The sequence below is a fragment of the Giraffa tippelskirchi genome, chromosome 3 (assembly GCF_054371585.1).
Source record: "Giraffa tippelskirchi isolate mGirTip1 chromosome 3, T2T-mGirTip1v1.2.pri, whole genome shotgun sequence".
Taxonomy (NCBI): Eukaryota; Metazoa; Chordata; class Mammalia; order Artiodactyla; family Giraffidae; genus Giraffa; species Giraffa tippelskirchi.
In genome coordinates, this window is record NC_137277.1 from 81,295,570 (window position 1) to 81,309,722 (window position 14,153).

General features: G+C 39.5%; 1 protein-coding gene across 4 annotated transcripts in view; it reads left to right on the plus strand.

Moving 5' to 3' along the window:
* PDE11A (phosphodiesterase 11A) overlaps positions 1 to 14,153 on the plus strand; it is a 403,729-nt gene that overhangs the window by 159,630 nt on the left and 229,946 nt on the right. The window lies entirely within an intron of this gene.

A 14,153-nucleotide genomic window follows, 5' to 3' on the forward strand; every position in this document is an offset into this window, starting at 1 on the left:
CTCAGAGTTATTCTTCATTAAAATTGGTTTGCCTATTCTTGACCTATTGCTCTTTCATATAAATTTTAAGAGCAGCTTATCTAGTTTCATGAACAACTGTAGATTTTGATTAAAATGGCTTTAATCTATAGATCAGTTTAAGGGATTTCTGCAAATAACAGAATCCACAAGGGAAAATGGTTTGAACAATAAGAACATTTGTATCTTACATGACAAGAAGGCTACAGGAGGTGGTTCTGGGAATGGAGCAGCAGCAGATGATGTAATCAATGACCCAGACTCTGTCCATTTTCCTGTCTCAGTGGTTAGCCTTCCCGGCTGGCTTCCACGTTCAGGATCCAGGAACCTGGTATAGATCCAGATAGCATGTAATCCTATAAATGTATTCCAGGAGAAGAAGGGAAACTTCTTTTTACATATCCTTCTTTTCCTCAAGAAGGAAAGTCTTTTCCAAAAGCATTTTTTCTAGCTGACTTTTCCTCCAGGCCCATAATCAAGAACAAGGTGTTCAAATCATTTATATTCTTAATATTTTTTGTTATCCATCTATCATTCTCTGACAGAAGTGTGTTCAAATCTTCAGTGTAACTGATTTATCACTACCATCTTATCCAGTTCTTTGGGTTGTTGATTCAGTTATCTATATTAATACTAATTGTTTGTTTTTGAATTTGGGATTAGAGCTCAATTTAATGGGAGGGCGTTTTGTTTGTACCATTGTTTTCTTTCATTCTCTCTTGTACTCTTTCCTCCCTGTCTAGTAGTTTGCACAGTTCCTTAGCCCCTAATCAAGAACCAGGTCCTTATTTATATTGGTGGCTTGGGTCTCCTGCTCTGTGGTAACATTACACTATGCCAGAAGCAGCATGGTTCAGTCTCTGAGGGTGAAACTAGGCCACCTGTCTCAAGGGAGTACTTTTAGTTCCCAAAGCCCAGCAGAAGATTCCTGCCTATTTTTGGACTTGGAGCACAGTAGGTCTGAGTCTTCATGTTTGTGACCTTAGAGATATTTTTTCTCCTATTCTCCTCTTGTCTTTTCTCTGCCTTTAAATTTCTATATGTCTTTCTGACTTTCTGTATTTTATCAATCTTTGTTTTTGGGAGAGAGTAGAAGGATCAAAGCATGAACTTACAGCACCATCTCTACTGGCATCCCATACACTACTTTTTACAATCAAAAAAAAAAAAGTATCATTTTAGGGAAAAAAGAATCTTCTCAGTTTCTATCCTCTGAATATAACTTTTGCTCTTCTCTATTTTATTAGAATCATTCCTGGAAACACAACCTTCTGATTTTTTTTTTTTTTTGAGTGTGTGATTTGAATACTTTTAAAGACTGGTTATTGAGGGGAAGAGGGAGAAAAAACATTTAAATCTAGTTTGTAGAAACTGATTTGTCAAGCTCTTAACTCAGTGTTAAGACTACATTTTTCCTCTTTAAACTGGGAAGTCAGGTGTAAACTGACCGGTTTACTCAGTGGATGGCAAAAATAGAAATGAGGAATGCCTTATTAGCCCATCACTCCTGCCAAAGTTAATATTTTACCCTTCTTTGCTTCTCTTTAGTGTTTTAGTCAATCAATCTGAAGTGACTTTGTCAATGGCATTTTCCACTAGACTGAAAAAATAAGAAGATTGTTCCATAGCTAGCTGCTGTCAACATTAGGAACTACTTAGTCCCATGAACTGAATATTCCCTGCTTAATGTTATTCCATTCCATGAACCTGTCTAAGCAATTCCTATCACTTCCCTTGATTCTTTTCTTTTCAAGCCCATATACTTACTATTATCTCTATTTCTTGGTGTGCTTAGTCGAGGAAAGCAAGAATGTAGACATTTTAATCTTCTGTCCTGAGGCGCTGTCTCAGCACTGGTGTTTACGTGTATTCTCGTTTCATGGATTATCCTGAGGGCTGGCAGCTATTTCGTGTTCAGAACACCATGAAGTACTTTATAGCTGAGCTTATCAGTATGAGGCTGGCTTATTTTCTAAACCATGAAGCACAAGCTCCACTTGTTTTCTAATGTGTTCCTTAACTTCTTGTTTCTTATGTGAATACACATACAATTAAGCCATTGAACTAGGTGATCTTCCTGAATCCAGCACTTGAGAGGAAGAGATGAAGGTAGTAACGGTCATCTGATAGTTCTGAAACAGCCTCAAAGTGGATGGTAAAAATTGCTTCAGGCTTTCCTTTCTGTTTCACTTTCTTTTCCATTTCCCCGTCTTGCTTCCTTTAACTTTCCTTCTCCCTGTAAGGAAACCAACTTAAAGCCATTTGATTTTTGTTCCAAGTTCTTTTTTCTAGAATGCAAAATGAAAGGCATCTAAAAGAATTCTGGTTATTACCCCAACAATCACCGTTCTGTATATATGTATGTATATACATATGTATATACTCACATCATTAATCATTATTAATCATATTATGCCTTTGTGTATATTGACTCATTTTATTAGCAATTATATGTCAATCTATTAACTCACATTATTAATCATTTATACATATTAAGCATACATATGTATATATGTGTGTATGTGTATATATATGTGTGTATATAAGCCAGCTCCTGAAGTTTAGTCCCCACTGCCCATCTCTGCCACAAGCTGCCCCAAATATGTGACACTTCTCAGATTTACTATTTCAGTTAATAGAATCATTATGTAATAAGTAACTGAAAATAGAAACCCCAGAGTAATCTCTAAGTGTTTCTTATCGTTTACATTCAATTGCCTCAAAGTTCTGTTGCTTCTACATTGAAACATCATTTCTAGCCTCTCCTTCCCAGACATTCTACCGTTGTCTTTACTCTGACTTTGATAGTCTCTCCTGGAAATTTTCCTGTCACTTGCTTCTTCACTTGCAGACAGAACACTTTTCCTTTTTATCAGATCTTAATATGACTTCTAGTTATATTTCTAAAACATACATCTGCCTCTCTCATGCCTCAAAACATTTGATAATTGTCTGTTGCCTACGCAATAAAGTTCAAACTGCCCAACATTCAAGGTCTAAAACCTCTGCTCCCAACATAACTTTTGGCTTTCCTTTCTGGTCCTCAGCTTCACTCTATCCTCATCCCTCCTCCCCCTGGTCAGCTTATGCTTGTATTGCCTCTGTATTTTTGCATGTGTTGTTCCTGTGAGAGATATAATGTACCAGACAATTGAGATTATTTCATCTGGGGTGTTGCAATAGGAAGAGCATTCATTTATGAGGAACATCTCAAAAGAAAGGGAGCCTGGGGTCTTTCAGATGCATATAGACAAAGGGTTAAATGCATCATTTGTGCAGTGTAGAGGAGTCATGAGGAAGGATAGAGACAGGTCTTATTTTGAAATGTTCTAGGGTAGGGTGGTTCTTCAAAGTCAGCCAAATCTTGAAGACAAAGCAGTGGAAGTATCTCTTTATCATTATGCCATTTTGGGGGAGCAGGGCTCAGGTAAAGTTCAACATTGTCACTTCTGTACTGACTGTTCTTTGCAAATCCCACTTCCCTCATCTCTTGTTGGTTTTTCTTCCTTTAGCTCAGTGCCTTTGAAGATTCATCTGTATGTACTGAACCACTTGGGCTTTTTTGTCCTCTGACTTTCAGTTGAGTTTGATAAACAGGAGGAATCAATAGAAGATTTAAGAGCTGAAAGAGAGAGAGGTTTGAAGTAGTTACTCTCCTTGTCCTTTCTCTGCCAGTTGTAGAGGTGGTTGGATTCTTCCAAGGCCCATCACACCATGGCCCCAGCTCCTCCAGGTCACCAATAACCTTATCCCCTCCCTCCTTCACTCCCTCCTGTGTCCCCTCAGAGCTAGGGATGCTAACGACTCTCTAATTGTCTAGTCCCAGAGAAACTCACCATTCCTTATTGGTTTCTTTACCTATTCCCTTTATTGAATTAGTTTCAGTTAAAACATTTTGAGTGTCCTCTCCGTTTTCTGGCAAAACTGTGAATGATTTAGTCCCTCAACCTGGAAAAGTTCCTCCACTTTTCAGCCTAGAGTATATCTGCTCCCTCTTTAGGACACATTTCACGTGGAAACTACTCCAGCACCCTCTTCTGTGCACTTGTAGAATTTTGACCATGTATTGTGGTGCGATTATATCTTTGTGACCAGTCTCCCCCTCTGTACTATGTTGTGAGTACAAGGGGAGGACATGATTTCTGCCCGTTGGTATTTCCAGACCCTATCACAGTGCCTGGTAACATAAGTATTTGGTAAGTGTTGATTGGCTGAATAAATGACTAAATTACTTCATCATCATAATGAGAGATTTATCAAGAAAGATGGCAGTGAACAATCATCTAATTCATTCTTTTACCCTATATATTAGTCCTCTAGTGGAAAAACAAGAATTAAGAAAACTCAGTTCAGTTCAGTTCAGTCGTTCAGTCGTGTCCGACTCTTTGCGACCCCGTGGACTGCAGCACGAAAGACCTCCCTGTCCATCACAAACTCCCGAAGTTTACTGAAACTCATGTTCATGGAGTTGGTGATGCCATCCAACCATCTCAGCCTCTGTCGTCCCCTTCTCCTCCTGCCTTCAATCTTTCCCGGCATCAAGCTCTATTCAAATGAGTCAGTTCTTTGCATCAGGTGGCCAAAGTGCTGGAGTTTCAGCTTCAGCATCAGTCCTTCCAGTGAATATTCAGGACTGATTTCCTTTAGGATGGACTGGTTAGATCTCCTTGCTGTCCAAGGGACTCTCAGGAATCATCTCCAACGCCACAATTGGAGCATCAATTCTTCAGAGCTCAGCTTTCTTTACACTCCAACTCTCACATCCATACATGACTACTGGAAAAACCAAAGCTTTGACTAGACGGACCTTTGTTGACAAAGTAATGTCTCTGCTTTTTAATAAGCTGTCTATGTTGGTCATAACTTTTCTTCCAAGAAGCAAGCATTTTTTAAATTTCATGGCTACAGTCACTATCTGCAGTGATTTTGGAGCCCCCAAAAATAGTCTGTCACTGTTTCCCCATCTGTTTGCCATGACGTGATGGGACCGGATGCCATGATCTTAGTTTTCTGAATGTTGAGCTTCAAGTCAACGTTTTCCCTCTCCTCTCTCACTTTCATCAAGAGGCTTTAGTTCTTCTTCATTTTCTGCCATAAGGGTGGAGTCATCTGCATATCTGAGGTTATTGATATTTCTCCCAGCAATCTTGATTCCAGCTTGTGCTTCATCCAGCCCAGTGTATCTCATGATGTACTCTGCATATAAGCTAAATAAGCAGGGTGACAATATACAGCCTTGACGTACTCCTTTTCCTATTTGGAACCAGTCTGTTGTTCCATGTCCAGTTCTAACTGTTGCTTCTTGACCTGCATACAGATTTCTCAAGAGGCAGGTCAGGTGGTCTGGTATTCCCATCTCTTTCAGAATTTTCCACAGATTGTGGTGATCCACACAGTCAAAGGCTTTGGTGTAGTCAATGAAATAGAAATAGATATTTTTCTGAAACTCTCTTGCCTTTTTGATGATCCAGTGGATGTTCGCAATTTGATCTCTGGTTCCTCTGCCTTTTCCAAATCTAGCTTGAACATCTGGAAGTTTACAGTTCACATACTGTTGAAGCATGGCTTGGAGAATTTTGAGCATTACTTTGCTAGTGTGTGAGATGAGTGCAATTGTGCAGTAGTTTGAGCATTCTTTGGCATTGCCTTTCTTAGGGATTGGAATGAAAACTGACCTTTTCCAGTCCTGTGGCCACTGCTGCATTTTCCAAATTTGCTGACATATTGAGTGCAGCACTTTCACAGCATCATCTTTTAGGATTTGAAATAGCTTAACTGGAATTCCATCACCTCCACTAGCTTTGTTCATAGTGATGCTTCCTAAGGTAAGGCCCACTTGACTTCACATTCCAGGATGTCTGGCTCTAGGTGAGTGATACAACGTCATGATTATCTGGGTCATGAAGATCTTTTTTGTATAGTTCTTTTGTGTATTCTTGCCACCTCTTCTTAATATCTTCTGCTTCTGTTAGGTCCATACCATTTCTGTCCTTTATTTAACCCATCTTTACATGAAATGTTCCCTTGCTATCTCTAATTTTCTTGAAGAGATCTCTAGTCTTTTGCATTCTATTATTTTCCTCTATTTCTTTGCATTGATCACTGAGGTTGGCTTTCTTATCTCTCCTTGCTATTCTGTGGAACTCTGAATTCAAATGGATATATCTTTCCTTTTCTCTGTTGCCTTTCACTTCTCTTCATAACTGTTTGTAAGGCCACCTCAGACAACCATTTTGCCTTTTTGCATTTCTTTTTCTTGGGCATAGTCTTGATCCCTGCCTCCTGTACAGTATCCTGAACCTCCATCCATAGTTCTTCAGATACTCTGTCTAATCTAATCAGATCTAATCCCTTGAATCTATTTGTCACTTCCACTGTATAGTAGTAAGGAATTTGATTTAGGTCATACCTGAATGGTCTAGTGGTTTTCCCTACTTTCTTCAATTTAAGCCTGAATTTGGCAATAAGGAGTTCATGATCTGAGCCACAGTCAGCTCCCTGTCTTGTTTTTGCTGACTGTATAGAGCTTCTCCACCTTTTGCTGCAAAGAATATAATCAATCTGATTTCAATGTTGACCATCTGGTGATGTCCATGTGTAGAGTCTTCTCTTGTGTTGTTGGAAGAGGGTGTTTGCTATGACCAGTGTGTTTTCTTGGCAAAACTCTATTAGCCTTTGCCCTGCTTCATTCTGTACTCCAAGGCCAAATTTGCCTGCTACTCCAGGTATTTCTTGACTTCCTACTTTTGCATTCCAGTCCCCTATAATGAAAAGGACATCTTTTTTGGGTGTTAGTTCTAGAAGGTCTTGTAGGTCTTCATAGAACCGTTCAGCTTCTTCAGCATTACTGATCGGGGCATAGACTTGGATTACCATAATATTGAATGGTTTGCCTTGGAAAGAATAGAGATTATTCTGTCGTTTTTGAGATTGCATCCAAGTACTGCATTTCAGACTCTTTGGTTGACTCTGACGGCTACTCCATTTCTTCTAAGGGATTCTTGCCCACAGTAGTAGATATAATGGTCATCTGAGTTAATTTCACCCATTCCAGTCCATTTTAGTTCACTGATTCCTAAAATTCTGACATTCACTCTTGCCATCTCCTGTTTGACCACTTCCAATTTGCCTTGATTCATGGACCTAACATTCTAGGTTCCTATGCAATATTGCTCTTTACAGCATGGGACCTTGCTTCCATCACCAGTCACATCCACAACTGGGTGTTGTTTTTGCTTTGGCTCTGTCTTTTCATTCTTCCTGAAGTTATTTCTCCACTGATCTCCAGTAGCATATTGGGCACCTACTGACCTGGGGAGTTCATCTTTCAGTGTCCTATCTTTTCACCTTTTCATACTGTTCATGGGGTTTTCAAGGCAAGAATACAGAAGTGGTTTGCTGTTCCCTTCACCAGTGGACCACATTTTGTCATACACAGAAGAATACACAGAAGAACTTTACAAAAAAGATCTTCACGACCCAAATAATCATGATGGTGTGATCACTCACCTAGAGCCAGACATCCTGGAATGTGAAGTCAAGTGGGCCTTAGGAAGCATAACTATGAACAAAGCTAGTGGAGGTGATGGAATTCCAATTGAGCTATTTCAAATCCTAAAAGATGATGCTGTGAAAGTGCTACACTCAATATGTCAGCTAATTTGGAAAACTCAGCAGTGGTCACAGGACTGGAAAAGGTCAGTTTTCATTCCAATCCCTAAGAAAGGCAATGCCAAAGAATGCTCAAACTACTTCACAGTTGCACTCATCTCACACACTAGTAAAGTAATGCTCAAAATTCTCCAAGCCATGCTTCAGCAATATGTGAACCGTGAACATCCAGATGTTCAAGCTAGATTTGGAAAAGGCAGAGGAACCAGAGATCAAATTGCGAACATCCACTGGATCATCAAAAAAGCAAGAGAGTTTCAGAAAAACATCTATTTCTGCTTCATTGACTATGCCATAGCCTTTGACTGTGTGGATCACCACAAATTGTGGAAAATTCTGAAAGAGATGGGAATACCAGACCACCTGACCTGCCTCTTGAATAATCTGTATGCAGGTCAGGAAGCAACAGTTAGAATTGGACATGGAACAACAGACTGGTTCCAAATAGGAAAAGGAGTACATCAAGGCTGTATATTGTCACCCTGCTTATTTAACTTATATGCAGAGTACATCATGAGAAATGCTGGACTGGATGAAGCACAAGCTGAAATCAAGATTGCCAGAAGAAATATCAATAACCTCAGATATGCAGATGACACCACCTTAATGGCAGAAAGTGAAGAAGAACTAAAGAGCTTCTTGATGCAAGTGAAAGAGGAGAGTGAAAACGTTGGCTTAAAGCTCAACATTCAGAAAACTAAGATCATGGCATCCGGTCTCATTGCTTCATGGCAAATAGATGGGGAAACAGTGACAGACTTTATTTTGGGGGGCTCCAAAATCACTGCAGATGGTGACTGCAGCCATGTAATTAAAAGATGCTTGCTCCTTGGAAGAAAAGTTATGACCAACCTACACATCATATTAAAAAGCAGAGACATTACTTTGCTAACAAAGTCACTCTAGTCAAGGCTATGATTTTTCCAGTAGTCACGTATGGATGTGAGAGTTGGACTATAAAGAAAGCTGAATGCTGAAAAATTGATGCCTTTGAACTGTGGTGTTGGAGATGACTCTTGAGAGTCCCTTGGACTGCAAAGTCCCTTGGACTGATTTCCTGAATATTCATTGGAAGGGCTGATGTTGAAGCTGAAACTCCAATACTTTGGCCACCTGATGCGAAGAACTGACTCATTTGAAAAGACCCTGATGCTGGAAAGATTGAAGGCAGGAGGAGAAGGGGACAACAGAGGATGAGACAGTTGAATGGCATCACCGACTTAATGGACATGAGTTTGACTAAACTTCGGGAGTTGGTGATGGACAGGGAGGCCTGGCATGCTGCAGTTCATGGGGTTGCAAAGAGTTGGACATGACTGAGTGACTGAATTGAACTGAACTGAATTGTTCATGGGGTTATCAAGGCAAGGATACTGAAGTAGTTTGCCATTCCCTTCTCCGGTGGACCATGTTTTGTCACAACTCTACACCATGACCTGTCCGTCTTGGATGGCCCTACAGTGCATGGCTCATAGTTTCATTGAGTTAGACAAAGCTGTGGTCCATGTGATCAGATTGGTTAGTTTTCTGTGATTGTTGTTTTCAGTCTGTCTGCCCTCTGAGGGATAAGGATAAGAGGCTTATGGAAGCTTCCTGAAGGGAGAGACTGACTGAAGGGGAAACTGGGTCTTGTTCTGATGGGCTGGGCCATGGTCAGTAAATCTTTAATCCAATTTTCTGTTGAAGGGCGGGGCTGTGTTCCCTCCCTGTTATTTGACCTGATGCCAAACTATGGTGCACATAATGAAGATAATGGTGATCTCCTTCAAAAGGTCCCATGCACGCACTGCTACACTCAGTGCCCCCAACCCTGCAGCAGGCCACTGCCGACCCACACCTCCGCCAGCGACTCCTAGACGCTCACAGGCAAGTCTGGGTCAGTCTCTTGTGGGGTCACTACTCCTTTCTCCTGGGTCCTGGTGCACACAAGGTTCTGTTTGTGCCCTCCCAGAGTCTGTTTCCCCAGTCCTATTTAAGTTCTGGTGGCTCTATGGTGGGTTAATGGCGACCTCCTCCAAGAGCTTATGCCATATCTAGGTCTACTGCACCCAGAGCCCTTGCCCCTACAGCAGTCCACTGCTGACCTGTACCTCCTTAGGAGACACCCAAACATAGTTCTGTCTCAGTCTCTATGGGGTCTCTGGGTCCTGATGAGCACAAGGTATGTTTGAGCCCTCTGAGCATCTCTGGAGGGTATGAGATTTGATTTAAGAAAAGTATAACCCCCAAAATGGTGATAACTTATTAGATCAGTTGTGTTTTCTTTTTGGTGGCAAGAATATCTATTTGAGCATGGCATTTTTTTAAGTTGTTTTGAAATTAAAAAAAAAAGAAAACAGAGAAACCAGGCCAACTAGTCCTTGATAAATATGCAAATCAAAAAGACTCCTGTCCATGGAGCTTTTCCAAAGAACAGTCAGAGATGCTTGGGGATATTTTGTTTACTTCCCTATGGCATGTGTACTGCCTTCCCCAGGCGGGTGTAATGCCTAGGGCTGATCAACAGCCAAAGGAACTTGGAACTGTTTGTTCAATTTCATTGACTTATAAACCACTTCTGATGTTTCTCCTGTAAGATTCCCTTTTTACTTAGTGTATGTGTGCATTTATATATTTATTTAATCTGCATTCATTTAGTGCATCTATAATAAAAATCAGAATTGGAATTAGAGAACAAATTTTTAAAATTTAGAAGCTAAGAACCATTCGAATTGTCCAAGTCAAGAATAATGCATGTACTTTATTCTCATTTGTTTGTGTTTTCATCTATTTTTTATTGTTCATAACCTCCTTGGTGACACTACATATCCCTTTAGATTGCATCAAAAATTTTTAGCTGTTTTTTGCTGTTTCAGTTTTTTAACCCAGGTGTCTGACTGTAAATAATTTTCAACTTGGGCACATTATATTTTTAACAAATTCCTTTTAAAGATATAAGTTGTTTGAGCCATGGCTGCCTAGAGTTTTGCTTTTCAAACAAAGATATTTTTGAAAGTGAAAGGGGCTACTTTTAATAATTATCCCATGACAACAAGTTCAATTAGAGTGGGATGGTCCTGTGACAACTGGGACATATGCGTGTCCTCAGTTATACTCTCCAACACTCATCCTGGTGCCTAAAATTTCTATCATTACAGTGTTGTTTCAGGTGAAAAGATTTTGACTCCAGGGATCTTCTTTTTGAGATATAGATAAGTTATATGGGAAAACAGATACATTAGTCTATCATTAGCTGTTAACAGCTTGGCAGAAAATAACTAGCTGACTTGTTTCAGAGATCACTCTGGACCAGAAGTTAGCAATTTTTTTTTTCTGTAAAGAGCCAGCTGGTAAATATTGTTGACTTTGTGGCCCATGGGGTCTCTACTCAACCCTACTGTCATAGCAAAAAGCAGCCATAGGTAATATTTAAATTAATGAGTGGGCTCCGTTAAAATAAAACTCTATTTTTAAAAACAGATAGGGGCCAGATTTGGCTTACAGTGATTTTTTGCCTACTATGGCTCTGGAGGAATGGGAGGCAAGCAGGTGAGTTTACAGCTATATAAAACTGTATATATACAGAACTATAAAACTTCTTTGCCATTTATCTTGCTGTCCTCAAGGCTAAGGCCCATTGTGTATGTTGCCTTAAGGGCTCAATATTCTGGTAACTTTGAGATTATAAACTTAATCTCAGATCGCCCTAAATTCAGAAAATCTGTGAGGGAATTCCACTGGCAATCTTGTGTTCTTGAATATGTGATTTAGACTAAGATTTCTGTGACAAGATTTACTCCAGAATGTTTCTGAAGCCCTTCATGGTCTGATGGTTTGGAACCTGACTAACTTTATGCCCCTTATGGAGCCAAGGATGGTGTTTGCCACATCCTTGATCATATGTGGCTGACAGTCAACAGTGGGTTTGTCTTCCAAGCTTCATTGCTCTGCTTATATTTTATTACTCTCTTGATGGAACTCAAGCCTGCTTCTCTTTTATTCTTGCATTGTTTGCTGTCAACTAATTGTTATATTTCTCTTATCCACTATTTCAGATTCCCATCTATGCCTCTGAAAAATATACTCTTTTACACAAATTATTGGGGGTTCCCAGTTGGCTCAGTGGTAAAGAATCTGCCCACCAATGCACAAGAGACTCAGGTTCTATCCCTGGGGTCAGAAGATCCCCTGGAATAGGAATTGGCAACCAGCTCCAATATTCTTGCCTGTAAAATTCCACAGACAGAGGATCCTGGTGGGCTACAGTCCATGGGGTGGCAAAGAGTCGGTGGACTGAGTATGCACAAATGCACAATGGCCCATAATAGCTTTGTTCAACTGTAATTAATTTTACATAAGCAAATTTGTATTATTTCATGTGTAAAAGTATTTTTATATACTTCGTACATTTTTCAAGTATGTAAGTACTTCATTTCCTTTTTGCTTATACTTTTACTCAATTTATTGCCAAAAGCATTTAAGGCAACCTTCAGCAAAAATACAAAAATTCATAGTGAACAATTATTTTCTGAGTGCTTACTATATGCCAGACACATACCAGAATGAAAGTCAAACTTTCAAATCAAAAGGAAGAAAGAGAAAGTAGATGTAAGTAAAATGAAGCCAAATCAACAAACTCAAAACCAAATTGTGCTGCAAGAAATGGTATAACTTTGAACCTAGGGATTTTTTCTGAGCTTCTCAAAAGCCAAAGTAAAAGGTAAAAATGAATAGATTTTATAATTCCTTTGGCTTAGTAAAAGGAACACATCAAGAAATTTTCCTCTGCTGTTTTTCAGAATTAGGTTTCAGAGTATCTGATCCTGATTCACCAATGCGAGTTCTGAAAACATTTGCTTTCTCTATCTTACAGTCTAATTTTCACTCTTAAGTTTAATTTTTTTCCCCTCTTTAAAATGTTAATTCTTGGGAATTCCCTGCCTGTCCAGTGGTCAGAGCTGCACGCTGTCATTGCTGAGGGTCGTGGTTCCATCCCTGATGGGGGAACTAAGATCCCATAAGCCATATGGCACAGCCAGATATTTTTAAGAAATTAGTTCTTTTAAGTTTAGAGACCTTATTTTGTATCTTTCTATCTTTGCTATCGAGTACTTGATACACATTGGACAATCAATATTTAGTGAAAAATGCATCAAAATTAGTATTATCCTCATTTTTCTTCTAAAGACACAGGAACCTAAAAATTATAAAAGATGTGGAATTAGGGAACATAATCTATAATACTGCCTTCACTTCTGATACCAGTTACAAGCTCAGGAATTCTCAAGACCGTGCTCAAATGCCATAATTTGCTAGAAGGGCTCACAGAATTCACTGAAAGCTGTTACACATATGGTCATAGTTTATTATGAGAAAAAAATACAAATTGAAGTCAACCAAGGGAGAGACGCATAGGCAGAGCCTAGAAAGGTCCAAAAGTGGTGCTTCCAGTTGTCATCTCTCCATGGAGTCATGGAGAACATTATTCTCTCAGCAGTGATGTGAGATAGCATGCATGAAATATTCCCAGCCAGGGAAGGTCACTCAAGCCTTGACATCCAGAGTCTTAGCTGGGGCTTGGTCACTAAAACTTATTTGGCCACCCACATGGCTGCCCTCTGTCTCCATGCCCTCTGGAGGTCATCTGATATCATGTGACCCAAAGCCTCCACCCTAAATCACATTGTTGATGTGGCTCAAAGCCACTATGTAAAGTTACCTTGTTATTGTCTGGCTGGCCCAGGCACCCAGGTAAACAAAGACACTTTTATCAAGGCTGGACATTCCAAGGACTTAGAGGTTACCTCCCAGGAGACAAGCACAAAGACCAGACCTTTCTTTGGGTAAGCTTACCTCTTTTCTACACACAAGGTCAACACCATGGTTAATGAATACAATATCTGATAATGACCAGGACACCATGGGCTGGTTTATTGGGGAACACAACTGGTACTTTCCATGATATAGAGTGCTAAAGTTGAAATAAGCATAATCCTTGACTTTCCCTGTACTCTTTAAACATGAATTTAGAAAATAAAACCCCAAAATAAAATAAAATAATTGACCCTGTTTTTCTTTTGAGCATGTGATTTATGTTAGAATAAAAAGTTCAAGCATCATAGAAAAAAATTATTTCTTCCTTTTGGTAGTTTTTAAAAGCCCTCTTTTACATTTCAAGAGTTCTGACATTTCATTGAGGTCCTTGTTTATCTTATCCATTCTCTTTATGATTCTAAAGCTATAAGTTACATAGCTTTAAGATTTCAGGATTTCATGTTACATTTCTTGTAAGCTTCTATCCCTCAGAAGGTTTTTTTTTTTTAATTCTTAAAAGATCTTTATTCTTTTTTAATCTCTGGACATTTTTCAGGTTTGTTTCTTAAGGTATAGAAAGCAGAAGTTCACTTTTTATTCCAGGGAGCACTAATTTTGATGATCCAGGGCAAATTTAGCTCCCCCTGTAAAATAAGCTCCATGCATGCAGG